At 36.2% G+C, this 12,064-nt stretch overlaps 1 protein-coding gene across 4 annotated transcripts in view; it reads right to left on the bottom strand.

Annotated features, from left to right (window-relative positions):
• Positions 1-10,943, bottom strand: part of FMN1 (formin 1) — a 187,904-nt gene extending 176,961 nt beyond the window's left edge. For 3 of the 4 annotated variants that reach the window (XM_057420082.1, XM_057420085.1, XM_057420084.1), the window contains exon 1: positions 10,804-10,943. The gene's annotated coding sequence lies outside the window, so the exon portion shown is untranslated. Of the gene's footprint in view, positions 1-6,378; positions 6,456-10,803 lie in introns of those variants that run through there. The other variant, XM_057420083.1, reaches the window with a different exon arrangement.
• Positions 10,944-12,064: the final 1,121 nt, after the last annotated feature.

Below are 12,064 nucleotides of genomic sequence, written 5' to 3'. Positions count from 1 at the left end.
CAAATAACATTGTATTTTCTCACTGAAATATGATTAAGTGACTAGAAGGAAATAGCCTCGTGGAAAATATAGACCCAGTAGCTATAGACACAGACATTATGACCAAATTTAATACCCTCAAATGACTCTGTGGTATCAGCAGATGAAATTCAGCTCAGTTCTGAAGAGTACATTTTTTATTTTTTGACAAAATAATAAACGTGTAAAGGAGAGAACCAGCTAGCCCTCACCTCTGCCACACAGATTTCCTAGGCTATGTCCTCCCAAAACACAAGCAGTTTCCCTAATCTGATCTGAGCTTCAAGTCATTACATTACTGAAATGAGACCTACGGCTCTCCCTTATATCATATTGCAATTACAAGCAATTTTTCAGTTACAAGCAAATAAATCTACTGAAGAATTTTTTTTTTTTTTAAATCTTGCCAGGCCAGCTTAGACCTGTTTTACAGGTTACATCCCATTACATCTCTTCTTAGTTACACCAAACTAAACATTGGGTTTGATGCACACATGATGACACATTAAAATGTACAATCACTTTGAAGAGAACATAATACCCCCCTTACAATGAGAAAATTTACACATACTTCAAAATTAAATCATATTAAAAGTGAGTTTTAGAGAAAACCAGTAATAATAACAATAGCAGTAACAGAGGAACATTTTGTTACTATTAGGCCAATAAAATATTCTTTATCAAATTTTCTATTGATTTAAAAGATAATGTGATACCATGTACTGCAGCATTGTTTAGTGTATTTTGAAGCTTATTTCTATTAATAGATACAATCATTACTAAGAAAACCTTTTTCTCTCCAGTGCTTCAGCATTTTTTCAGTCTTTTAATAATCTGCCATGAGAAAACAAAGTGAACTCTTTGCTCTATGAGCAGCAGCATTATAAGAAACTATCAGGAGAGTTATGTTAAGGAAAAGAAACTGGTTAAGGACATTCAAACTTAATTACCCCTACTTTTCTGTTTACCTTGCAATCTGTTAATAATCCTACTTCTATTTGCAAAACTTATTACAGGGAGTGAATTTTTGCAAATTAAAGGAATATTTTTTTTTTTTTTTTTTTTTAGTTTAGTGACAAAAAATGGCCCAGATTTAATGCTTCTCAAAGTCTAGGGACCACACATCCACCCATTTTGCTGTTCAAAATGTGCTCTTAGGGAGCCAGTTTCTTCTCTCTATTAGGACATACCATTCATTGCTCAGCATGACAGATGGTCTTCCTCCTTTCCCTGATCTTTAAGTAAGCAAGAATTAGAACTCTGTACTTTCCCATCTCTCCCCGGTATCTGATTGCTATTAGGTGGCAATCTGTTCATTAGTATGCTATAGCTAACTTTCTGTGCTGTGTTATGTACCCAATTTACATACCAAAACAGAAAAAGCATTGTAAAGGTAGTAAAAAAATGGACAGAAGGATCCATGTCACAAGCTAGAAAAAACTGAAATGAAACTGCAATGATATTTGTTTACTGAGCACAACTTGTTGATAGAGACAAACTGCATCATTTCCTTCTCCTGCTTAAACTCTCTTGTGGCATGCAAAGTTAATTGGTTTTAAGTTTCTGAATGGACTAAATCATATGATGACATCTCACTAGAAACAAATATATTCTCAGAAGCCAAACTGCCCTGTGCTTGTTCCTGGTCCTTTACAGACCACTGTCTCATTTGTAATAGTTCTAAATAAGCCTATTACCTTTCTAGTGCACAGGAGATGAAAAAAAAAGCAATGATGATATTTTGGGGTTTAGAACTAATGCTCACCATTTATTCTTAAAATTTATATTACATTTGACTAGTCGGGTTGGGAAACAAACATAAAATACATATATTACTCACATCGCATCGTCTCCAAAATTGTTTAAGAAAAACATACACTGCAAAACTAGAACAATATGGAAATTACTGACTTCACTAATAGTTTAGTTTCTGAAGTGTTAACAGTATTTTTAAAACAGTGACCTTCTTCACTATAAAACATCACAACGCCTAATATTTTCAGTTGTACTCTTAGCAAGGAAGTCCCTTTATTCAGATTCTTGCTCCTATGATTTGAGCCAGGTGACCTCCATTACAGTTCATCAAAGTTAAATGCCAGGCATGAATTACATTTTTCCTTATTACAACCATGTAGTTCTAGTTCCAACAAGTTCCACCCATCTGCACTAACTTGCTAGTGACCCCTTTCTAAAAGCCACATGGTGAGAAGCTATATAAGCCTTTCAATGAAGGAACAGGGACTTATAAAAAAATTGCTATTGCAAAAACAGAAAAAATTAAAAAGGATGCCTTAAAGGGTAATAAATATCACAGAATCATTTAGGTTGGAAAAGACCTTTAGGATCACTGAGTCCAACCGTAAACCTGACACTGCCAAATCCACCACTAAACCATCATAAGGGTATCTTTAGAACGCTATTTTTCAAAGACCTCAGAATGAGATGTATATAATGTCAATGATATTCTTGAAACTGGTCTTTCCTATTCAGTGGATTTCTTTTGGTTGCTTATAAAACAGCTTAACTCACCATAGTATTCCTTCAATAAAAGTTCTTGTATGCCCTTGTGTTAGTAGCTTCCATTTTACAGTAGATACATAATCCCATAAAAGAAAAAAAGGTTTCCAGTATTACACTTCCTGTAAAAATAGTTTGCCTGATATTGTGTTGCAATCTCTACTTAAAACCAAGTATCTGCTATAAACTTATAAATAATAAAATATACTCCTCAAAATCCATATTTCAGTGCTGACTCCTTTCTTATATATGATTTTGAATTTTTAAGACAGAATGACAGAAAGTACAAAGTCAAAGGACATGACAGAACAATGAGAATGAAGGAGATGTTAAAATAGGTAGCAGAGTGAGAAATTATATTAGGCAAAACCTTTTGATTCGCAAAGCACTGGCAAGCTACAGCTAACTAGATGAACTTGTAACCCTAATAGAAACTCTGGGTTACCTGGCACTCCGGATTCATTAGAGACAATACATCTTCCAAGCTACATTTAAATGGCCACTAGCACAGTACAGATTGACCAGGTAGTTTATACAGTGTTTGGAACAACAAAATTTAATCCATAAAGAGGTAAACCATCCTTTTAATCATCCACTAATCAAACGACATTCATGGTTTCTTATTGATTTCCGAAGTACAATATCACGATATGACCAGACAAGGACATTTATGCTCTGCTACTACAAAGTCTCATTTTCACTCCACTTCCTCATGAAAGTGGTCTATGTGAAGAACCACAAGCAAATGCTTCTGGTTTCTCACAAATCTGTCTAAGGCCACAAGACAGCCTTGGTAAATCACTTGGTAGCAGCAAATCTACACAACAGGAATCAAAGCAATGGATATAGGGTAATGATCTGACAAAAGAACTTTCTGTATGACAACCACAATTACATGGATGAGAATAGATGGAACACATATAAAAGGGACATATAATCTCCAGATAATAAGCACTTTTAGATATCCTATTAAATTTTGTCACCTAATTAAAGTTCACAGAATGTTTTGTCTTCCAGTTAGACTAAGTATCTCACTGAAACCTCTTGTAATAACACACAGTAAATTTTAACAAAAGAAGAAACTATCACAAGATTACAGAGAGCCATTACCTTGAAATGTATGACAATTACAGGTTTTACAATATCTATATTTTATCTAAAAGGTGATGTATATTTTAAGAATGATGCTGGAATGAAGATCACAGAACAGAAATCTCTCTTAGAACATTATTTTCTGCTGATGATTACAGTTGAAACAGAACATTACAATTTCACAGAAATATGAAGATGTTCAAAGACTTGAACTGAATTTTGCTTGTTAGTGCATTGTTACAGAAGAGAGCACATGAGAAGGAAGAAAAAAGAAGCACGGAGCATATCTAGAAACATGATATGAAATATTTAAAATATGATAGGATTATTCCCCTAATTCCGCAAACCCATTTTCTGACATAGCTAAATACAAACTTTAAAAAAGAAAAGCTCCACAGGCTGTTCCTACATTCTAATTGTTCCAAATATTCCCAACTTAAAAGTACTGCAGAATTCCAGTGAATTACATTTTTGTAATTGCCTTTTTCAACAGTAGAAAAATGTTATAGATGGAAAATAATTAAATAAATAAATAGTAATCTGGATGACACTGATGTCTTTTACAGTAAAAAGAGAATGGGAAAGAAAGAACAGAGCATACAATATTTGAAAAGTCTATTTTTAAAAATCCAGATAAGAGTTTTACCATTATACTGCAGGTTGAGCAAGAAATCTAATGCATCATTTCTTTAATAAATAACTTACAAAAAAAGATAAACCATTTCCTGCCAGGTCTAGTTTTGAACTTGGAGTATAAAGTAGGAAATAACTGCATTTGGAACTACTAGTGATTAAAGAAAAGCAAAGAATTCTTTTAAGGAGCTTAGTTAGGTATAAGCTGATTCTTGGAGATTAAAACACGACTAAGCAAACTGAGAAGTTCGTCCACTGGAAGCACTGGCAGATGCTAATGGAAGCTCTGATAGAAAGTAATATATTTTTCTTCTATCCAGAGTACTTTCTGAATATAACCTGCCATAATTTGAAAATACACAAAATAATTTGTACAAGTGTTTGTTGGAGGTTTGTTTTTCTGCTAATATTTTATCTGTGCTAATTGCACCTTTTCAATTTTAGTTACAGAGAGAAATGAGACCTCTCCCCCTTGAAAAACAGAGACTGACATGAAAGTTGTTATCCTTCTTTAGCCTACAACAACTTAGTAAAGCAGTATGTTGTTTTTTCACATACAACTATGTCAGCAAGTTAAAAGAAAAGAAAAAAAAAAAAGGAAAAAAGAAAAAAGATGACACACATCCTCATCACTACCAGAATTTTGTTGGGAGAGTTCAACCACACCCCAGAACATACTTGCCCAAATCTGTTTGAGAAAGGTGACTAATTTGCAACAAGTTAACAAATTATATTTCCAGCACAGACTCTCCTATTTGACTAAGACATTGCTAATAAAAGGTTCTGCAATATTACAACTATGAAAAGTCTTTAATGTAATAAGTAGTAAACCAGCAAACATTAAAGACCAAGCAATGGCAACACATATCCCAAAGAAATCACTGTTAACATAGTCTGTTTGAAACAGAATATTTGAAGAAGTACAGCATTTAAACAAACAAAAACAACCTCTCTGCACTTCAGTCAGGTTTTTATATTCTTCTGCTCCTGGGCACTTAGCAGGGAAAGAACTGAGAGAACAGATGAGTTAATCATCTTGCTTCAGTTTTTTTTGGACTGGAACAGTTTTCTGACTGCTGAAGAGGCAAACACTGCATTCCAGATAAAGATACATTCAGCATACAGGATTTAATGCAAAAGGTCATTCCCAAATTTCATAGCCTTATAAATAAGGGAGTTTTTTCTAAGTAATGTCAATAGCAATTCTTACAGAATTTAAAGATATTAAATAGGTTTAATAGATTATAACCTGATCATAATTATATTTGTCATTTCTCACCCCACTCCTCCAGTTTTACTTCCAAAAATAATTGCCTTAGTTTTTTACTAAGATTTTTTAAGGAAAAATATTTCAGAGAGGAATATCTGACAGGGAGAATGCAGCTGATATAACTAAATGCCCCAAAGCTGTTACTGAAAAGAGTCTTATAATGAAACATGCCTGACCAAATTCAGTATAGATGGTAGTAATCAGCCTTGCTGGTTTTGTTTTTTTTTTTTAATTGAGTATCAGGAAACAAGCTTACGTACATGGGAGGTGAAACAGGAAGAAGCTCCAATTTGCATGATACTTGAAACACAAGACAGACTTTGATTAAATAAACATTTTTTAAATAAAAGAATTGTCTTTTTAATCTTTGTCCAAAAGCTTTACTTTTGCTTGTTCAGACAGCAGAGTCTCAAGGCAAGAGCTGCATCTTGGTCTGTTTTGTATTGCTTAGCATCTTCAGTTTCACTAAACAAAGACATCATATTTTTATTTAATTATTGCATGTCCATGCTTGTTAGTCCCATGAAGCATTTAGTACATAGCCTTTCAGACCAAAGGTCTTTTGCCAGACTTCAATTTCAGAGACACATCTGGCATACCCATATAGTCTGAATTTAAACTCAATTCAGTAGTTAAAAAAAGCAAAGGAGAAGAAAACTAAAAGGCTATGTTGTATCTTTGAGCTATTTCATGAGCAAGGAAAGTATTTCCAGCTGCAAAAAGTTTGGACCAACTGCAAAAGGAGGCGTAAATGCCAAGGAAGCTTCAGTAGTGAAGACAGAAGAAAAATTAAATTTAAAAGAATAATAACAGCAATTAGAAAACCCTCTTATAAAAACACTTCATACCTTTAGAAGAATCCTTCCATTAAGTCCAGCAAGCTTTGAATATATCTTTCTGTAGTGAAAGGTCAAAGATGCTGTCCACATTAAGTTCTTAGGGATCAAGAACAATTATTTGAAATAATGTATTTGACGAGTTAACAAATCTATCTTTAACTATGCATATTGTAAAATATTAAAAAAAAAAAGCAAATTTGAGATTAAACTCAGAAAGCTTTTAAACTTTTCCCCCTTCACTTTAGTGATCTTCAAATTACTTTAGCCTTAAGGAATATTGGTTGCTGCAAAAATTATACTTATCATACATGTTTTGAAAGTCTTGGCTGTACTGGATGAAATAGAATGTAATGACTTGTGATGATCACATTAACACTTCAAAGGAGGAAGTGTTAAAGCAGAGAAATACAGTTTCATTTGTTTTCTTCAGTGCAACTTTTTGCTAGCAGCATTTCATCCATAGCTAAATGTTTTTGACATATGACTACAAGTAACAAAAAAATTATAAACCAAGTTGCTATCTGTCTGAGAGGAGAGATAACAATAAGTTAAAGGCCTGTTAAACAAATATATACTTAAGTATTGGGTTTTATATATATATTTAGTCTTTTTTTATCTGTCCTATGCAAATTAATTAACATTTAAAGTCTTGAAAATGGATAATTGCTTAAATGTCATTGTGATTTTCTTGGTCTGAGGCCTATCATAGAAGACGGTACTTGGAATTTTCATTAAATTTTGCAAGTGTGTCAACAGGCAAATGCACTTCTACCAATAATAATGTTTACAAGTATTTATAAAACTCAATTTTTTTCAAGATTGAACAGGTTGCATAGATCCCCCCCCACAGAGATCTAACTTTAGCAACAAGATAACCCTCATGGGAAAAAAGCAAGAAGATTAAAACATGAAGTCACAGTATTTCAGTTAATAAGCTTAAAATACAGCAAGATAAAAAGAATAGCTTTGAGAAATGTGTCAAGTTAAATCTTGATGTAATTAACGTATTTAATTAATTTTACTTCAAGATTTCAGTAATACCATTTAAAATAATTTACAAGATTTAACAACTCCTTAAATGGAGGACAGAAGCAATTCAATATTAAGAATTTACAGGTCTTACATAATTTTCTAAGGGCCCAACTCAACAAAATATATATGGTATTATGAAGATACTAAACCCTCCATTATTACCACATAGAACTGTATTGAAAATCAAGCTGAATGCCCAAAATAATGATCAGAGGTTCGACCTTCCATGGAAAGGGAAAAAACAGCAGTATCTGCAGGACTAGGAGGTAGTTACTTGGATAAGAATTCATGCAGTACAATTTGTGCACTTTCTTTCCCTGTTCTCAGGTGGAAATGCTGAGACTCACTATACATACTGTATCTCTACTCTGGCAACTTACAGGGAAGCAGAATCACAAACATTAAACTGGAAAGGCATTATGAAATTGCATAAGGTTTTAAATGATCATGGCAAAAAGCAAAAACCTCCCTCAGCCTCCCTTTTTCTGGCAGCTCTACAGTTTACAGGCTCCATTGTCACAGAGAATGGTTGAACTAAACAGATAATTAGGCATACAATCAGATAAAAATAATCAACAAAAATCACAAGGACTGACTTGTTGTGCTTGGTCATTAAAATATTAATGCAGCCTTTCCTCTTACTGTCTTCAAATATGTGCAAATAAACCTGGATGGTGCCAACTAGCAACGATAACAAGGAGACATGGCTATTAATAACAAAAATGAGCTTGGGCATAAAGGAATAATGTATAAATATATGAAAAATGCTGAAACAGTAGAAACAATTTATACCCAATTAAGGTTCAGATTCCATTGATTTATTTCTATTTGATCACTCTGTGACAGACAGTGTCTTGCCTTTTTGGTGCTCTTCATGATACCTAAAACTAATGGAATATACATTCAGAGTATATATTTTGAAAATCTTATGAGATCTACGCTAGAAGAATTTCTTTCATGCCAAAACAGCTAAACCAAAATTAAAAGCTGACAAATGTTCTCAGAGGCCAGGAGGAGAAAGGGCTGCAAACTAATATCTGAAAGCATCAAAACAGAGGCACATAGAAATTTTTTCTCATTCAGTTCTTAAATACTGTATAGTAAAGAGCAGCATGTGATCCCACCCTAGAGCCTTAACAAAGACCTCTGTGTTTATTCTTGGTTTCCTTTTCCTACTCTTGACCATCTCTGAAGAGTATAAGTCGTGGTAACTTACAAAGCTTGCTTTTGACTTTTGGTTCCACTTTCAAACATTTGATGTGTGCAAGTTAAAACAGGATCAAAGGCGCAGAAAGGATCACCTTGTTAAATGATGCTGTAAAGGCCCAAGATTACATATGCCTTTACATAGACAAATTTCATCAACAGCTGTTCTTTAATAAAGCAGAAAAATTACCTTTTTTTGCTGCCAGAGTAAAAGCAGGTTGTTAAGTCCTTTCCCAGTTAGGGAAAAAAAAAAATGAAAACCACAAAGAAACCCCCCCCAAAACAAAACCAAAAAAACCACAAAACCCACAAACCACAGGAACCAAACCAAAATCCACACACAAACCCCAGCAGTTCTTCATGTCCCAGACAGAACTAGCTCTTCACCACATTTTTACATCCTAACAGGTATCAGTATAAAGCTGACATTCATTACTTTGGTACTTACTTTGAAAAGTAGCCATTTCTCAATTTTCTATTTGATATTTGCTTAGAGCAAAAAGGGGTCTTCAGTTCCTAACTGTTAAGCTTTCTCAGAGTGAGATTTTACCCAGTTTGTCATCATCTTACAGTAAGACATTAATTTTTTCTTTGAAAAAAATTAGCAATTTATTTTTTAAATTAAGTGAACAAGGATTGAATAATGGATCAGTACTTCAGTCTTATCCTAACAAGTTGCAAAATATTAGGGAAACATTCACCTGCTGTTCACTACTTACTACATGATTAAGTCACCCTGGCCAATGCAGCTGTACACCTTACCCATACATCTATAAAAACCCACAAGGAAACATGCATGTTCATGGCACTTGACTTTTAATGAGATAGGTGGCACTCAAGTCAAAACTAATTTCCATTGTTAAAAAGGCACTTCACAAGATAGTTTGATTTCGTACCAAATAGCAGCTCTCTATTATCTCCCTTAGATATTCTGTCTACAGTCCTTCAAATTAAGTTGATGATGTTATGGGTTGACAGTTTCTTTTTTTTTTTTTTTTAGTAAGACAAAAAGCACTTCTTCTTTCTCTCTTCCACTGTCCATTTAATCTAAAGCGGCTGAACTATTTCTGCTGAAACTTACCAAAACAAGACAATTCACCTGCAAGCACAAGCCAAGCTACCTGAAAGGTGAAAGTTTCAGAGCATCATGTGTAAGTGATTTACTTCATAGTAATATACAGATATACTTGTGGAAATAGCCTTAAATGTGCACATAATGGTTTAATGATAACACTTGCACAAAGCATTTCTGCAAGTAAAATGATCATTAAATCATCACAAACAATTCAAAGGATGGATAGAAATAACTAAAATTAGGAACATAATAAAATATTTTCTGTCATTTCTTAGCAATTTTTAAGTATTATTCATTTTCTGTGAGTCTCTAAGAAAGTAAGGACTCATGATGATTCCTGCTACACTCTAGGGAAAACTAGTATCACAAGACAAGACAGTGGGACAGCCGGAAGGACTAAGTATATACAGTTCCCATACCAGTTATAATGTGATTTAGTATTGCACTGAAGAAAGGAGACAGTGCAAGACAGCACTTGAGGAGTTCTCCAGAATGTCATTATGTGTCCTTTTCCTACTTGTAGAAGATATTCGGAAATGTCATTACACAAATGCATTCTAACTCTGGATAACAGTTCAGTTGCCTCATCTGCAATGGTGGCTCCCGTAAGATTTACAATATAGAGTAACAGATTGTCTGAACCTTGTAAATATTAATCACGTGTTTTCCACTCCTCTGCCCTCCTGAGTGCATGAGGCTATTTGCACTGGCCAAATGCTGCATCCCCCACTTCCCTGTGCCCATCCCATATATTAATCAAGAATAAAAAAAGAGCATACAGATTTAAGAGTAATTTTGGGTCGGTATGAAGTAATCCAGTGACAACTTATATTAGCAGAGCTGACAGGAAAAGGGGAGAGAAGGGGGCAGGGAAGAAAGCCACGGACTTCCTTAGGACCGCAAAAGAAACTAAGCGATCCCAGTTTTTATGATGCCGCAGAAGCTATTTGTAAGTAAACACAGAGGAAGCCGACGAGACGCAAATGAGGACGAACCAGATCCCTTCTTTGCAGTCCTGAGTTAGAGGTTTTATTTTCTAATCCATTCGACTGCGACAGAAGCCACTGCAAGGAACCGAGCAGATGGGCAGAGCGGTAGAGGAGCAAACGAAAGGGCATTACCTTGCGAGAAGCGGAGCCCTGGGTTCAGATGCTCCCGCTGCTGCTTGAGGTGCAGGGGAGGACATGCGATGCTGAGTGGCTGCGCGACTGCAGCCCTCCCGAGATAGCCCTGACCCCGGAGCTCGCCTCCAGCCAGCCCTAGCCCTAGCCCTAGCCCTAGCCCTAGCCCTAGCCCTAGCCCTAGCCCTAGCCCTAGCCCTAGCCCTAGTCCTCGTCCAGGTCCTGGCCGCCAGACTCATTCCCAACGCAGGAGCCCCTGGCTGTGCGCGTGCCTCAGCAGCCCCTGCCGGCGGGGGAGGTGACACGAAGGGATTGACGGAGCCAGTGACCAATGGCGGGACTGCGCGGCCGCCCGGCACTGACGGCAGGCGGCGGGGAGCGGCGGGGGGCAGCGGAGCCGGGGCTGAGGGCGTGCGGGGCAGTGAGTGGCCTCTGGCGTCGCCTCCGGAGCGCTGGCGAGGGGCCGGAGGGGTTCTGTGGCTCTCTGCGAGGGCCGTCGCTGTGCCATTTATTCTTGCCGCTTGACGTGTCAGGAAAGGGTTCTCCAGCGAGCTGCGGGTTTGCGGAGAGCTTAAAGCATCGAGGCTCCTGCCTGCGTATTTTTGTCATAAACTGCCTTTGCGTAATCCACCAAAGCTGTTCGCCGCCTGGCAGAGCGTCACTGCCAGTCATGGAGCTACCGCTTACCAGAGAAATTGTAATCGGCCCTTAAGTAAATCAGACATAACTCTGAACTGCAGCATTAGAGGACAAGGAATCCTGCTACCCGTTACTTCTAACGCTGCTTGAAGAGGTAAATCACAACACAAGCTTGTTTCCTAAAGGACCTTACAAAATACTTAGCTATTTCAAGGGACAGGATTCTAGGTGGAGCAAGAAAATTACCTCATTTATTGGTGTAAACTTTTTTTTTTTTTTACAAGTAATCTTCCATTTCTGCTACTCTTCACTGAAAGTATTCCGTTCTGGAAGACATCGTAAAGGAAACAAAAAGTCTTTGGAACAACATACTTAGGTGAAAATAATAGAGACAATTCAGAAGTAACAGAGTTACAGTAAAAATACTAGTAACAGACAAATGGGAGAAAGACACGGTCTTGTGATTCCCATTGATGTTTAAGACCCTTCTTGATACTGAAACAGTGCAATGAAATATCCTTTCTCACCATGACTTACATACTCCTAAAACTGTCATATTTGGTTCTGCTGAGCTCCATTAATATGTGGTAGGTTTATTAAATTCTTTATGAGCTCACTGCAG

Source organism: Pezoporus wallicus, unplaced genomic scaffold, assembly GCF_028554395.1.
Source record: "Pezoporus wallicus isolate ANWC-B61680 ecotype Strahan unplaced genomic scaffold, APGP_CSIRO_Pwel_v1 contig_5418, whole genome shotgun sequence".
Taxonomy (NCBI): Eukaryota; Metazoa; Chordata; class Aves; order Psittaciformes; family Psittacidae; genus Pezoporus; species Pezoporus wallicus.
Note: the sequence above shows the minus strand (reverse complement) of the source record. Positions and strands in the feature narration are given on the sequence as shown.